We start from the raw sequence: 16,125 nt of genomic DNA on the forward strand, positions 1-16,125 counted from the left end.
GCCCCTTGGAGAAGCTGCTCAATGTCCTGCATTTTTTGGCCACTGGGTCATTTCAGCGGACCACTGCCATAGTGGGGGGGGGGGGTCTCACAGGCCACGCAGTCACGCTGCCTACACCAGGTACTGGCAATCATGACAGCGCGCCCCTCAGTCCGCAGGCACATATACATGCCCAGAACACCCGCAGAAAGGCAGGCCGTTGTCCTGGATTTTTTCAGGGTGGCACACTTCCCCAAAGTGCTTGGTGCCATAGATTGCACCCATGTGGCCCTACGTCCACCTAGGGCCACTGAGCACATCTACCGAAACTGCAAGCACTTGCATTCCATCAATGTACAGGTGGTATGTGATGCAAAGGGAATCATCACCTCTGTCTATGCAAACTACCCTGGCTCTACCCATGACAGTTTCATATACAGAATGTCCGCCCTGAGCCGGGCCCTGGAAGCTGGGCAGCATGGTGACACATGGCTCCTAGGTCAGTACAAATGCCCTTGCACATGCATGCAAGTCACACACAGACAAATATCCAAACCCTAATAATCTCAACTATTATCACCTCCCCAGGGGACAGTGCCTACCCTCTGAGCAACCACATGATGCCGCCAATCCGGAACCCCGCCACACCACCCCAGGTAAGAAACAACACCACCCATATTGCAACCAGGGGCATAGTGGAGCGCACATTCGGAGTGCTCAAGTCACGTTTCCGCTCCCTTGACCGCTCTGGTGGGCAGCTACTCTATGCACCACCAGTAGTGTGCAGGATCATTGTGGCAGCATGTGTCCTGCACAATGTTGCAATACGGCAGGGCGTCCCGGTGGACATGGTGGTGCCCCCACATCCCCAACCAGAGGCACAGGCGCTGCCCATGGGAGGGGACAGGGCATGTGGCGAGGAAGCCCGGACCCAGCTTGTGGCCATATTTTTCACCTAAACTCCCACCCCTGCGGAGTGCACACAGGCCTGGCACATACCAGGTGACAATCGAAGATGACAAAGAGACAGTCAACTGTCACAACCCTACCACCCTGAGATAGTTGCCATGGAAGTGCCACATCGTCTGCATCCCTAGCTACTTAAACACAAGCTATCCTGTGTGACCAAAAGGCACACATATGACATATGACATGATATGGCCCATACACAAGTATTTCAAGGCGCAATGAGGCAGGGAGGGGGAACAAGGGAAGACAGAAAACGGTACTACTAGGCCCGGTGTCATTGAGATCGTGCAAGTGCAGGGGTAGGGGGAAGGGAAAAGTGCAAGGGGAAGGGTGGGGGGGAGTCCAGTACAGGGGAAGTAGCCCAAAAAAATAATACATAGGTCGGCTGGTGGCAACTGCAAAGGTAAGTGCAGACAAGTGCTGGGAAGGGAGGGCTGTAGGGATAGGGAGACAGTACTGCAGTGCAGGGGTTGCCAGGGAGGCAGTGCAAGTGGAGAGTGGCTGGGCCAGGGACCGAGGTCGGTGAGAGTGGCCCAGTTGCAGCTCCTGTGCAGTTCCAGTGAAGAATTCTGCAAGGGAGAGCCAGAGAGTAAGCAGAAGCAAAGAGGAAGGTCTTGAGGTGCTTCCAGAACTGGAGATGGTTCCCCTCAAGTTCAAGTCAGGCAGGAAGTCTGTTCCAGGGGGAGGGCCCTGCCGCGGAGAGAAATCTGCCCCCAGCTAGTTGCTATGAGAAGCGGATGACCCTGACATGCAAGGTGTGCATCACACACACCTGCAAAACAGGCCATGGCCATCACTGCCATGTCACTCAAACCCTCCCAAACATCAACATGACATGGCAAGCAATACCCATACACCAACACAGTAACGATAAGGTACACATTGCCATGTCCTAAATGTACAGTGGCATCAGACAATGATGCCTGACCCGGAATCAGATGAAATGAGAGACCAACAAAATCTCCCAACCAAAACAAGTCATTTCCAAATGCATTACAACAGTCGTAGACGTAACATCACAATGAATGCCTGTCTACATGCACATTATGCATTGCAAAATCAACACTGCAGCTCATGTGTGCAGTGTCCTACTCCTGCAACACACTGCTCAGCGCACAGCACAGTGAACAGCCATTGTGTGTGATGCACACCCTGAGCATCACATCTAAGTGACAGACCACATCAAACATCAAATTAGGCATGTACTGGATCCATAATCGGTCACAGAACATGTGCTGCAGGGACACAGTGGGCACCAGAAGGCAAACAATGTACACGTGGATATGCAAGGGTGGGAGTACATGTAGTGCATCAGAGTGCAAGTGTGTGGTTCTGCAAGGACATGCACTCTACATATGCATGTGCACTCAAGTGACCATCAGTGTTCCCTACACATCACATGTGAACATTCACCATGTGTACACCCCAGCATGTCAAACCACAACTATCCCCTTGCACCTGAAAGGAAAACACAACACATGAACAGGCATTGATCAGCAGAACACAACATGTACATAGGATACCACCATTACAATGTCAGAGTTCCCATCACACTGCAGGGCAAGGCAACTATCAACAACAACCCCCCCCTCCCTCACAAATGACCGTGACCCACTGAACAACTGCACCTGGGTCATGGAGCCTCCAAGCCTCAATTCCACCTGGCCACAGGATCACCTTTACCCTTCGTCACCATCTCCCACCGTGTGTGTAAAAAGATGCCTGAACCCTCAGAATCCACACTCATTTCCAAAATCACAAAATCCAAGGCATAAAAACGAACCCGAACACCCCCCAGTAGATGACTTGACGTAGCAGTACCTCACAAAGGCCAAGTACTACCACAATGATGCAACAACCAAGGTAGCACAGTAAAACAATGTCACAACAGGATGTGAACCATGTGTGGAACATAACATAGGATGATGCACCATGAACGGATGTGTATTGTCACAGGTCCCGTGTACAGGCGCGGGAGTGTCACGAAACAACCACCCCCAACGTGTCCCGGGTGCCTGCAAGGTCAAACTCACACAGGCCCCTGAGACCCTGGTGGGGAAGGAAGTTCAGGGATATGCAGTCGGGACAGGTGTTGGCACACTGGATAACTGGAATGAGTGGCAGGAGAGGGAAGGAGGAATGACACATGAAAGTAGGGAATGAACGAAAATGTACTACCTGCATGAACACATACACAATCCAAACAAACTTGGACATCATTGTTATGGCCTTCTGTAGTCCAAGCTTAGGAGTGGTACGAACCAACCACCCCCTCTAGGGTTTTGGCGCCTGCAAGTTCGGGGCTTACACAGGCAACCGCAACCCCAGCAGGGAAAGAGGCTTAGGGAACGTTGCTTTTGATAGGTACGGGAAGCAGGAACACCGGGTAGAGGGTACAGGTTTCAAAATTGCATAGGATTCCGGGTGATTAGGGGGAAAAAAACATACCAAATAGAATCACACATACATCCATGCATTAGTGCACCCCCCCAGCAAGCCTATGCAGAGCCGTTTGAAAGAAAAACAACAAGACACTTAGCTCTGGTTTTGAGTGCTGGCCTCCTGCCTGCGCACTCTCAGGTCCGGTTACAGGAGCACTGCAATGCTGCAAAGAGAGCCACAGTCAACAACATGTACGTGCCAATTACACAAAAACAAACCACCAAACATGCCCCATAGCAACAAACTACTCTACAAACAGACAATCTGGTGTAGATGCTTCGTACCCATATATATCAGTACCCCTGTGACGGGTCATACACAGTCAATGCAGTAAGTCAGCCGCCAGTGGGTGCGTGGCAAATGGAACACCAATGTGTCACAATTCACACAACATGCAATGTTCCCTGGGTAAGCAGACAGACCCATATAGCAAGCCATGACTTCAGTGCAAGTTGCGTACCACCATGACCGAAACAAAGTTGGCAGTGCATTTATCATAAAGTACATGGAAATGAAATGCACTGCACCCGAGTATGTCCCTTGCTGTATGTCCCTGTGAGCTGCCCCTTTCCATGTCTCGGAAGGCTACATGGTTGATACAAGTGCCTCAATGGACCTTGGTGTACCGGAGGGTATGTGCACACTGCCCCTGCATGTGTCCCAGACAACCCTACTATCAACAGCCATCAGTCCACAAACACATCTGAGCTGCATTGTGTGCTTCAACACCAATATTCGTCTAAGCTCACCCTCAGTGCTGTGACTAAGCCTGCATGTGCAACTCGCCTGGTGCAAGCTTTGCTGTGTCATGGCTCCCCTGTGATGCTCACCTTGCCTGGAGTTCCTTGGAACATGTCAGCAGTTCTAGGATGTGGGTCTGCAATCACTGTGCCTCTGCTTGTGCACACATGTGCATGTGGGCACCAACAAACGGGTCCAGATTTCCGTCGTCCAATGGGCCATGTCTGCTGGCAAAGGTGCTCTGGAGGCTCATCCCCCTGCAGAAAGGGCATGAAACACATGATTAATGCTTCAAAGTCATCTGTGTGTGTCTCATCAGGCATCTCATTACTTGACCATGTCAGAGAGTCACATCACAAATCACACCATCAGTCCGTCTTTCACTTGATCGCCACTTTCTGAAAGAGTTTCAAAACATACCTGCTTGGCCACGCGTAATCCAGGCCCTCCACCTCCTCTGCTATCACTTGTCTATTCTTTTCTGCCTATCATATTCTGTTAAAAATATGTAACTTCTATTTCACCTCCTACTTTTTGAACCTTTGAACCTTGTTCGGTACTCTGAAACCCCCTAGGTAGGAACAATGCTAAACAAAAGTATAACAAAATATAATAAAGTATTGCTATGATTAGGACACTTTAATTTTAGAAAAGGATGCACTCTGAATTCTATCTTAATAGAGTTGAAGGAATAGATCATAAAGACATAACATTATTTCTATGGAAATATCCCAAAGCTGACTTGAATGGAATGGGTGATCAACATTCGATTTATCAGAGAATCTGACACCCTAGGGTTCATAGAGGTTCAGAGAGGTAACTCAATAATATAGTACTTCATTCTTTGCATGACGTGCTAAGCAAAGTATTTGGTGCAAGTTGGTGGGCAGAGCAACATTGCCTTTTGCTGTTTAGACTTCACTATATTGGCCCTTTAAGGATTAAGGAGGAGTTACCCATATGAAGATTCTCCCCATGTGAAGCACTGGTGCAAAGGGCTATGCAAAGTGTTTGGTGCAAGTTGGTGAGCAGAGCTATGTTGCTGTTTGCTGTTTGGATTTCACTATATTGGCCCTTTAAGAATTCTGGAGGCGTTAACTATAAGAACATTCTCCCTACGTGAAGCACGGGTGTAAAGTGCTATGGAAAGTGTTGCGTGCAAGTTAGTGAGCGGAGCTACGTTGCCTTTTTTCTGTTTGGATGTCACTATATTGGCCCTTTAAGGATTCTGGCTGTGTTACCTATAAGACTCTCCCCGCACAAAGTGTTGGAATGAAGTGCTAAGAAAAGTGTTTGGTGCAAGTTAGTGGGCAGAGCTAGGTTGCCTTTTTGTTGTTTGGACTTCACTATATTGGCCCTTTAAGGATTGTGGAGGCGTTACCTATAAGAAGATACTCCCCATGCGAAGCATGGCACAAAGTGTTTGGTGCAAGTTGGTGAGCGGAGCTACATTGCCTTTTTGCTGTTTGGGCTTCAGTATATTGGCCCTTTAACGATTGTGGAGGTGTTTCCTATAAGACTCTGCCAGCATGAAGCATGAAGTGCAAAGAAAAGTGTTTGGTGCAAGTTGGTGAGCAGAGCTACATTGCCTTTTTGCTGTTTGGACTTCACTATATTGGCCCTTTAAGGATTTTGGAGGTGTTACCTATAAGAAGATTCTCCCTACGTGAAGCATGGGTGCAAAGTGCTATGCAAAATGTTTGGTGCAAGTTGGTGATCGGAGCTATGTTGCCTTTTTGCTGTTTGGACTTTACTATATTGGCCCTTTAAAGATTCTGGAGGCGTTACCTATAAGAAGATTCTCCCTACGTGAAGCATGGGTGCAAAGTGCTATGCAAAATGTTTGGTGCAAGTTGGTGATCGGAGCTATGTTGCCTTTTTGCTGTTTGGACTTTACTATATTGGCCCTTTAAAGATTCTGGAGGCGTTACCTATAAGATGTGCTATGCAAAGTGTTTGGTGTGAGTTGGTGAGTGGAGCTACATTGACTTTTTGCTGTTTATACTTCACTACATTGGCCTTTTAAGGATTGTCGAGGCGTTACCTATAAGAAGATACTCCCCATGTGAAGCCTGGGTGCAAAGTGCTATGCAAAGTGTTTGGTGCAAGTTGGTGAGTGGAACTACGTTGCCTTTTTGCTTTTTGGGCTTAACTATATTGGCCCTTTAAGGATTGTGGAGGCGTTACCTATAAGACTCTCCCAGCATGAAGCGTGGGAATTAAGTGCTATGCAAAGTGTTTGGCGCAAGTTGGTGAGCGGAGCTACATTGCCTATTTGCTGTTTGGGCTTCACTATATTGGCCCTTTAAGGATTGTGGCAGTGTTACCTATAGGAATATTTTCCCTACATGGAGCACGGGTGCAAAGTGCTATGCAAAGTGTTTGGTGCAAGTTGGTGATGGGAGCTATGTTGCCTTTTTGCTGTTTGGACTTCACTATATTGGCCCTTTAAAGATTCTGGAGGCGTTACCTATAAGAAGATTCTCCCTACGCTAAGCATGTGTGCAAAGTGCTATGCAAAGTGTTTGGTGCAAGTTGGTGAGCGGAGTTACATTGCTTTTTTGCTTTTAGGGGTTCACTATATTGTCCCTTTAAGATTGTGGAGGCATTACCTATAAGACTCTACTAGCATGAAGTGTGGAAATTAAGTGCTAAGAAAAGTGTTTGGTGGAAGTTGGTGAGTGGACCAACGTTGCCTTTTTGCTGTTTGGACTTCACTATATTGGCTCTTTAAGGATTCTGGAGGCATTATCTATACGAAGATTCTCTCTATGCGAAGCACAGATGCAAAGTGATATGCATAGTGTCTGGTGCAAGTTGGTGAGCAGAGCTATGTTGCCTTCTTACTGTTTGGGCTTCACTATATTGGCCTTTTAAGGATTGTGGAGGCGTTACCTGCAAGACTCTCCCAGCATGAAGCGTGGGCATTAAGTGCTAAGAATAATGTTTGATGCAAGTTGGTGAGCGGAGCTACATTGCCTTTTTGCTGTTTGGACTTCACTATATTGGACCTTTAAGGATTCTGGAGGCGTTACCTATAAGAACATTTTCGCTACACGAAGCACTGGTGCAAAGTGCTATGCAAAGTGTTTGGTGCAAGTTGGTGAGCATAGCTACATTGCCTTTTTGCTGTTTGGACTTCACTATATTGGCCCTTTAAGTATTCTGGAGGCGTTACCTATGGGAAGATTTTCCATACACGAAGCATGGGTGCAAAGTGCTATGCATAGCGTTTGGTGCACGTTGGTGGGCAGAGCTACATTGCCTTTTTGCTGTTTGGACTTCACTATATTGGCCCTTTATGGATTGTGGAGGCGTTACCTATAAGAACATACTCTCCACGCGAAGCACAGGCGCACAGCAAGTTGGTGAGCGGAGCTATGTTACCTTTTTGCTGTTTGGACTTCACTATATTGGCCTTTTAAGGATTGTGGAGGCGTTACCTATAAGAAGATACTCCCCATGCGAAGCACGGGTGCAAAGTGATATGCAAAGATTTTGGTGCAAGTTGATGAGTGGGGATACGTTGCCTTTTTGCTTTTTGGGCTGAACTATATTGGCCCTTTAAGGATTGTGGAGGCGTTACCTATAAGACTCTCCCCGCACGCAGTGTGGGAACAAAGTGCTAAGAAAAGTGTTTGGTGCAAGTTGGTGGGCGGAGCTGCGTTGCCTTTTGTCTGTTTGGACTTTACTACATTGGCCCTTTATGATTGTGGAGGCGTTACCTATAAGAAGATACTCCCCACGCGAAGCATGGGTGCAAAGTGCTATGCAAAGTGTTTGGTGCAAGTTGGTGAACGGAGCTACGTTGCCTTTTTGCTGTTTGGACTTCACCATATTGGCCCTTTAAGGATTCTGGAGGCGTTTCCTATAAGAAGACTCTCCCATCAGACCCCTGAGGTCTCCCTTGCTACCCCTGACGTCTCCCTTCCTGCCTTTAAAACATTGTTTTCTTTTTTTTTTTCAACATTTTTTAAATGCAAGTTCCTGGGCTGTGGCCAGCGCCATGTGGCTCTTTGCTTCTGGTGTGGCTGGCTTCAGACCTCTAAAAAAAAAAAATAGAACAGGGTTTCCACTTGAAGCCGATTGTGAGGCAGGGATAAAAGCTGCATCATTTTCCATGAGCAACACCGCCAACACCACAAAAGTAAGCGTGTATAAAAGCAATGATGTACTGCATTTTGCTATAAGAATTGTGTTAAAAACTATGTAGTAGAATCCACAAGGACTTGAAATGGCAGGGTGATGCGACACTGCAGCTGTGCAGTCTATTAGACCATAGAATTGGGGAAGCAGGATTGCTAAGTAATAACAATGAGACCCTGCCTGAGCGCAGCACAGCATCCCAATATTGGAAGGCACACAAAAAGAATGTATTGTGACAAAAATTCCTGACAAATCCCTCACTTTGTCCACGCATTATCCCACATGAAAGGAAATACAAGTGGCTAAGTGTAATCAACGCTAAAGCGTCGCATCAGCATTACTCCACTGACTTGTGAGTCATTAACCCAGCCCCTTAATTCCACCATTGCGCCTGGGACATGAATTAAGCCCAAAAAAGCAAGAAAAAAAGAGTCCCGACATAAGAGGAGGTCACAGCAAAATGTGGGGACCCTCACCAGTTGGCTTGTGAAGTGCAAGAACTGTGCGTTCTGGTGGTCGAGGAGGAGGCAAACGTGAACATGAGTAATTTGACAGAGGCCCCTTTAATGACTGCCACAAATGCACCTACTGCAAATGAGATGACAATTGCTAGACAGGATATCCCGGTAACGCAGCAGGTGGAGACCAAGAGGGTGAAGTTGCTAAAACATTGGACCGCAAGGTGCTGGCAATAGGGGGCACGCAGTCTTGCCAGCTCAAAAGAAGCATAAATCGCTCAGAACTTTTAAAAGTATTCTACAAAATACCAACAGTATGTATTTTAAATGCAAGCGATTTTGACTTTATTGAGCTGCTTGGAGAGGGAAGTGCGATATATCGCGTATCTACTGTTTTTTTTTTTACCAGAAACTGCAACATTGATACGATCCCACCACAAATCTTGAGACTATCTTGGTTATGAACTGGCCAGGGAAGTTTGTGTAGCCACAATAAATCCCTGTTGTTTGAATTGATTTTGAATGTTTACAACGTCCCTCAGGCGGCTTGGCCAGTGAAGATATCTTTGATTATATTTACCTGACCCTTCCAAAATGGCGGTACGCCGCGGGTAACGAGATGGTGTTGGTGGATGGAGATATTAAAGCCAGGTGTGGAGACTTTGCCCCCTCGGCTTCCTTTCAGAACTGAAAAGCGAGAAGTGTGATGGTTCAAAAGAAAGGCAATTTGTGGTTAAACAATGGCTGGGGTCCCTAAAGGAATGGGACATGACTATGTTTTTAATGGTCAGCTAAGAATGATTGGGCCTCATTACGACCCAGGCAGTAAGTTACCGCCTGGGTCGTACCTTTACCACCATGGCGTAAACTACGTTTACGCCATCGTGGTTGGCGGACTTACCGCCCCATTCCGAGGTTGGCGGGGCGGTAAGTTCCCAATCCCCATTTACCCTTCCCCATTCCCATTTTTGCCCCATAGGGCATAATGGGAGTGGGGAAGGCGTTAATTACGCCACCGTAAATTACGGTGGCGTAATTAACAACAAGGTCCCTTAGCGCCATGGATTTTAACACCTGCTAAAAGCAGGTGTTAAATCCTCCATTGTGCTAAGGGACCTCGGAATCAGGCGGTAAGGGTCGGCGCTGTTTACGCTGCCGTAAACCCCTTACCGCCTGGGTCGTAATGAGGCCCATTGTCTGGGGAAGGGTACCTGGCATAGTGGGTCTTGATGGGCAACCCTGGATAATCTTTTGGGGAACAACACATTAGAAAGCATCTTAGTAGTGCAGGTGCTACTCAATCAATCCTCAGCTTAAGTCTGATTTTACGCACCAAACCTATATAAACAACCAACATAGGCGAAGTTGAAATAGACCATGTTGGAAATCATCTCTGTTGGACCAGAGCCAAAATCAATAAAGCTTGTGTAGAGCTCGGAAAAATGTGTATGGATGGTTTAAAAAAAGATGGAACGTTTTACTGCAAACAAAATTGAAAATTGGTTAAGCATCTTCGCTCATAGGGAAGGGTTTGTGAAGGGTTACCTACACGTGATTGATAACAAATCCACCTCAAAGCTTTTGATATAGAAATATGTGATACTAAGTGAAGGGTGTGCAGGGAGATTAGGAGCATTCCCAAGCACCTAAGCACCTCGAACATTGCATTGGTAAAGATAAGTAAAATAAAGAATATGTGTAATTGGTTGAAAAGGCGGAAAGCCTCAATCAAACATGTAGAGTGGAAAATCATATTAGGGGCACTTAGGAATCAAAATTCCTGTACTGTATGGCAAGTATTCTTGCAGGCAAACGGGGTAAAACGAGAACACATAGTTAATCCCATGGCTGGAAGTTTAGGGCAGCCATACATCACCTCAAAAATGCGCCCTCATAATCTTGTAAGCACACCAGTGCAAGAAGACCATGTACGCTGGACATTGAAATTCTGCCACAAAAATTCTTATTGCAGTGATTGGAAAATTGGTTCCAGGGCTCCGGAACCTAATGGTTTGTCAAACGTAGCTTTAAATCATGACCCTGTTGGTTGGTCTTGAGTACTTACTCCTACTCCTGTTTGATAAGGTATGGTCTGAGGGTGACGTCATTGATTCATGGCGGCAGTCTATAATGATTCTGGTGTACAAAAAGGGAGATTGGACACTCACGGAGAATTATAGGCTTCTGTCTATGCTTGATGTCACTGGCAACAATTGTGCATCCTTTCTTTTAAGGGAGTTGCAGGATTGGGTGGAGAGGAATAATATCATATATGCCTTTCAAACTGGCTTCCACCCGGGCTCGGTGATAACCCATAATATGAAACTCCTTGACACTCTCATACATAGGGCAAGACAACCAGAAGGATCATCCTTATACATACCCTACATAGACTTTCAATCAACATATGACCAAGTAAACCATGCCATACTATGGAACAAGTTGAGAAACTTGGGATTCCCAAATTGGCTGCTGAACATGATTATCTCATTACACGGTAACACTAGGGCTATAGTCCGGTTAGACAACAAAGGGCTATTGTCTGACCCAGTGGTAATTAACAGGGGAGTCAAGCAAGGTTGTGTGCTGGTTCTCCTGTTATTCAACTTATATCTAGTTGACACACCTTCATGACTGGGAAATAAAGTAAATTGACTCCTGAAAATAGGCCATATACAAATTGTTGCAATGCTATATACTGACGACCTGATCATGTTCGATCAGACCTACACCGGTAGGAGAAATACGTTAAATGAACTGGGACTTCATGTCCTAGAAAACTATCTTACTATTAACTTGGATGAAGCCAGAGTCATGTTGGTAGCCACTAAGAAAGTTAATAAGGTGAAAATGTCAACAAATCTAGGTGTCCTTGATTATACTGACTCCTACCCTTATTTGGGCCTTGACATGAACTACCATGCAGATTATGGGGATATAAAAGCAAGTAAAACAAGGAAATCAAGGCAGCTCACGTATTTGATCCAGTAGTTTGCACGGAAAACTTCCGGCTATTCACTTGATGGTATCCTAAATCTTTTTAAACAGTGTTTTTGCCCCACAGTACTATATGTCCTAGAGGCTTTGGCCTCAAAGGATTGTGGATGGCTGAATAAATTAGAAGGTTATTTTTGGGGAAGAGTTCTAGGCATGCCCATTCCACCTCTATGGTTTAGAGCTTGGCTGGATATCTTCGAAAGGACAAGCTTTGAAAGGGATAGGAGAATTTTATATTAAATCCAAAGCATGCCGCAAATGGCCACTATTGACAAAAAAAATTCAAAAACTATGAGGTTGAGTTGGTTGCCAAGGGCAGGAGATTTAAATCTGGAGCTCTTTGAGTGCATACATTGTACTCGACATTTTGAATGGGGAAAAAGCTACAAAATTATGAGGGATGCATTCAAAAGAAGGCTGGATAGATGGGAATGGAGTAATAATTATCAACATCTATATAAGTTAAATAGCTATGGGAGTGTGATCACTGCAACACACTGATACAAGACATCTCAGTTGTATCCACTACAGTGCCCGGATTCTGCAGTACGCAGGTTGAGGCTCCTATTCTGCACAAATCAGCTACTGCTGTTGGAAACTCGTGGTCCCCAGTTAAAACTGACAAAGGATAAGAGATTCTGTTGCATATGTAAGATGTCCAATACATTCGAAATTTCTGAACACATGCTGACAGAGTGCTGGAGCTGGGTCCACTTAACATGTGTACTTGGGGCAACTTTGTGAAGTGATTCCATCATGAAGTGATTACATCTCAAGAATTCTGCAATTATTGCTTGAACACTGACCCCACCTCAATGCATATTGCACTTTATTATTTGGTTAAGATAGGAGGTTCTTCAGGCAGCTGAGGTAAGGCAGTACTTGATACTTTATTTAGTTACATCAAACAAGTACATATGTTGACAGGAGACGTCAGGAACAGGGAGGAAGCCCACTGGCTCCCACCACCCAGGCTACGTGGTTTCCACCTGCCTAGGGTGGAACACTCACACCAGACAATATTTCACTCATCCAACATTCCACATATGACATCATCACTCATCCAACATTCCACATATGACATCATCACTCAGCCATGACATCAATCAATCTCTGGATACACTCAGGTCCAGAAAACCTACTCAAGTCCCTTCATAACACTTCCTTCCCTGCACAACCAAAACACAACTACATAACACACCACCTCTCCATCAAACATGAGAACCTAACCTGCTCACCACGAAAAGCAAATCCACACATACCACCCATTGCCCAACTAAACCAAGCTCACACATGGGCAAAACAAAGAGTAGGCACCAACCAACAGGGTGTAACTAACCAACCGGTGACTCACCTAGGCCTAACAAAATCACATTCACCAACCACCAGAAACAAATACCAATCACCTTCCATTCATGGCTGCCACCCATGACTCTTGAGGCTGCCACCCTCAAGCACAAACCTGCCCACTGAAGGCAGCCCAACCAACCACACCATGCCACCTTCTAAAATAAACAGAACACCTTTTACCCCTCGCTGCCACCAAGCGGTTTTAGGGCTGCCACCGCTAAGCACAACTGCCCAACATGGAGCACTGACACACAGGTAAGTCCGACAACCAGAGCGTAACTAACACTCCATCAGAATCCATGCTAGGCATGTCCATCACTCTTCAATAAAAAGCCCAGAACCTCATACAAAACTTACTACATACAATGAAAACTGCAGACACATCAGACAGAGACGAGCACACAATCCACAACATGGTATGGCAAAAATGCACCACATCAATGCCCACAATGTGTCCTAAGTCCATACCACTCTCAAAATGCAGATTTGTTGGCTAGCGAAACCTACAACCAGCAAAAACCAAAACAACATTCCAGACGGCGGTGGAACAATGTTGAGTGCCAGAATTCAACACTTAGATGTACTACTAGCCAACAACATGAGCGTGGGGATACCACACCATGCTGCCGAGATGATGAAATATAATAACAAAATATATATATATTTCCAAAAGCAGACCTCCATAAAAGGCAAAACTCTAAACAATGGCAACTAGGATCCAATCCTACAGTTTGTTGCCAACTACTTACCTGTGAGAATTGTATGCCACAGCCTAAACAACACTCAGCACCCAGCCAATGTGAGACAACTTTTACCACTCAGCAATAAAACTCGATGCCTTTGACCACAACACTACCTTGCCCTCCTAGGACAATTCCTAATACACCCTTGACAAGATATTCTAACCTGCACAATGTCTCAAAAGCTCTGGCATGACTGCACATTCTCTCAGTGCTGCAGTCATGACTCTCTCACCATAGCTCACAAGCTCATCAGTGATGTGCTAGTGCTCAGAACACACACTAGCACCACTAGACCCTACCGCACTCAGGCATACTCTGCACACACTCACAGAGATAACCACATCAGGCAAAACACTGTGTTCACTAAGTACACTAAGCTCAACGTGCACTCACTCACACCAATGAGTATGAAAACACTCACTAAAATATACCAACTGATAACACTTTGACTTAGTTGGTCTGCACTGCATATACTATAGTGTATTTCAATAAAACTAGAATGCATTGAGCAAACTTCCCATTCAAATTGTTTAAACGTTTCCTAAAGCGCTTTCCTTTAAACTGTTGAAACATTTCCTACAATTTGAAACCACTATCAAGTCCTTAAAATGACCTGCACATCCTCAAACAGTTAAGCTAGACTCATGGACAATTAACTTATCGAATACATATCATGCACACCAGCACAACATCACTGTAGAACGAAATAGCTCATTTTTATGTAAGTCTAGTTAAAGCCTGAGCTTCTAAAAAGTTCCATGCTGCAGCATGAGAAATGAAGGTCCAGTCCTGCAAATCCTCAAAGAGATAAACTGCCATCAAGATATCCATGTTGAACAATCTACTAGCAAGAAATCCTTTAACGCACAAATATGCTTTAGTCAACACTCCAACATTTACACCCATGCATTTCGCTCACAAGCAACACTGTATTCATCTCTAAACATATACTTCATAGTGTCGTAAATGGCAATATTGCATCACTAATGACATACCACACCCTCTTGGCATAGCATCTATTCATATAAACTCTGTGATATTTCCTTCCCATCCTGCACTCATAATGAAACAGTGGCAAACATCAATAAGGTTAAACATAACGTTACATCTCATTACGCTCTAAAACTGCTCACAGCCGTTAAATCTCTACCTAACAATGAAAACCATGTCAAAGCGATGAACCATGCGAGCTAACATTTCCCACCGCTTTCCGAATCGTGTATCTAAAAATAGCATCTCCTTATTCAACAGCAGCCCAATCTACCACTAAAAAGGAAGAACAAATAAGCACCTGCGCGTTGAAATGCTGGTTGCGCGGTGCAACAGCGAATGTTACTATAAAGTGAAAGTCACGAACTCAGGCTTCTCTTAGTCTCCCTGCCGAGAGTTTACACCACTTGTCGCAGTTTGACCTTCATCTCCGGAACTCAAACTCAAACAGTATCTCATAGTGCCGCTCACAGTCTGTCATAGCAATCTGTCCCTCAGTGCTCAAATCTCCCTCGCAGTATACTGGATGAGGGACAAACCGTTCCCTTCTCAGATTCATTATGAATGAAAGGGCAGAGACGTCATCACGTCTTGCATCGTGCAAGAGGTGCCTACCTCTGCACCTTCACCGAGAATGCTGTGAATCTTGGGAGCACAGAGCTTGGGGCGTTCCTCACCATCACCAACCCCTCAGCATGCCGTTGCCAGTGGGTGGAAGATTCCATCTGGACTGCTACAACTGCTGGATTCAAGCCGGGCTCGAACTGCCTGCAGAGAGCTAAGAAGCCTGGTTTATCATTGTCAAACAGCCAAGATGCAGCAACAGTTTATAGGATGCTAACTGCCCCCGGGTCCAATTTTGGACCGTAGAGATTGGCTAGGTCACTTTCATCCCTTTTTCATCCAAGATCATATAGTTTTTGAAAATACATTATGGTTTTTATTTGCCTTTCTCCCCCTGCATCATTCTATCTATGCATATTCTGTGTTCTTTCTACAGGGGAGGGTTTTTGTAGTGTATTCTAGTTAGTTATATTTGCACATGGTGTGTTTAATTAAAGTTTATGCATTTGTATAGAACCTTAACTGCCCATTCTTTTTTTTTCGACCATTATACTTTGCTGGTTGAATTGCTACTATTTTCCATTCACACTCCTCTAGAGAATATAGCCTTCCTTCAGCCCATGTTAGAGCAAAAGGCTAAGGAGACTCATCTCTTAACTTCATCTCTTAACTGTGCCTCTTTTACCTTTATGATTGGGTTTCTTTTTTAGTGAATTAAAGATTTGGGCTCACTTTCTCACATCTGT

Source organism: Ambystoma mexicanum, chromosome 10 (assembly GCF_040938575.1).
Source record: "Ambystoma mexicanum isolate Mex_15411 chromosome 10, UKY_AmexF1_1, whole genome shotgun sequence".
NCBI lineage: Eukaryota > Metazoa > Chordata > Amphibia > Caudata > Ambystomatidae > Ambystoma > Ambystoma mexicanum.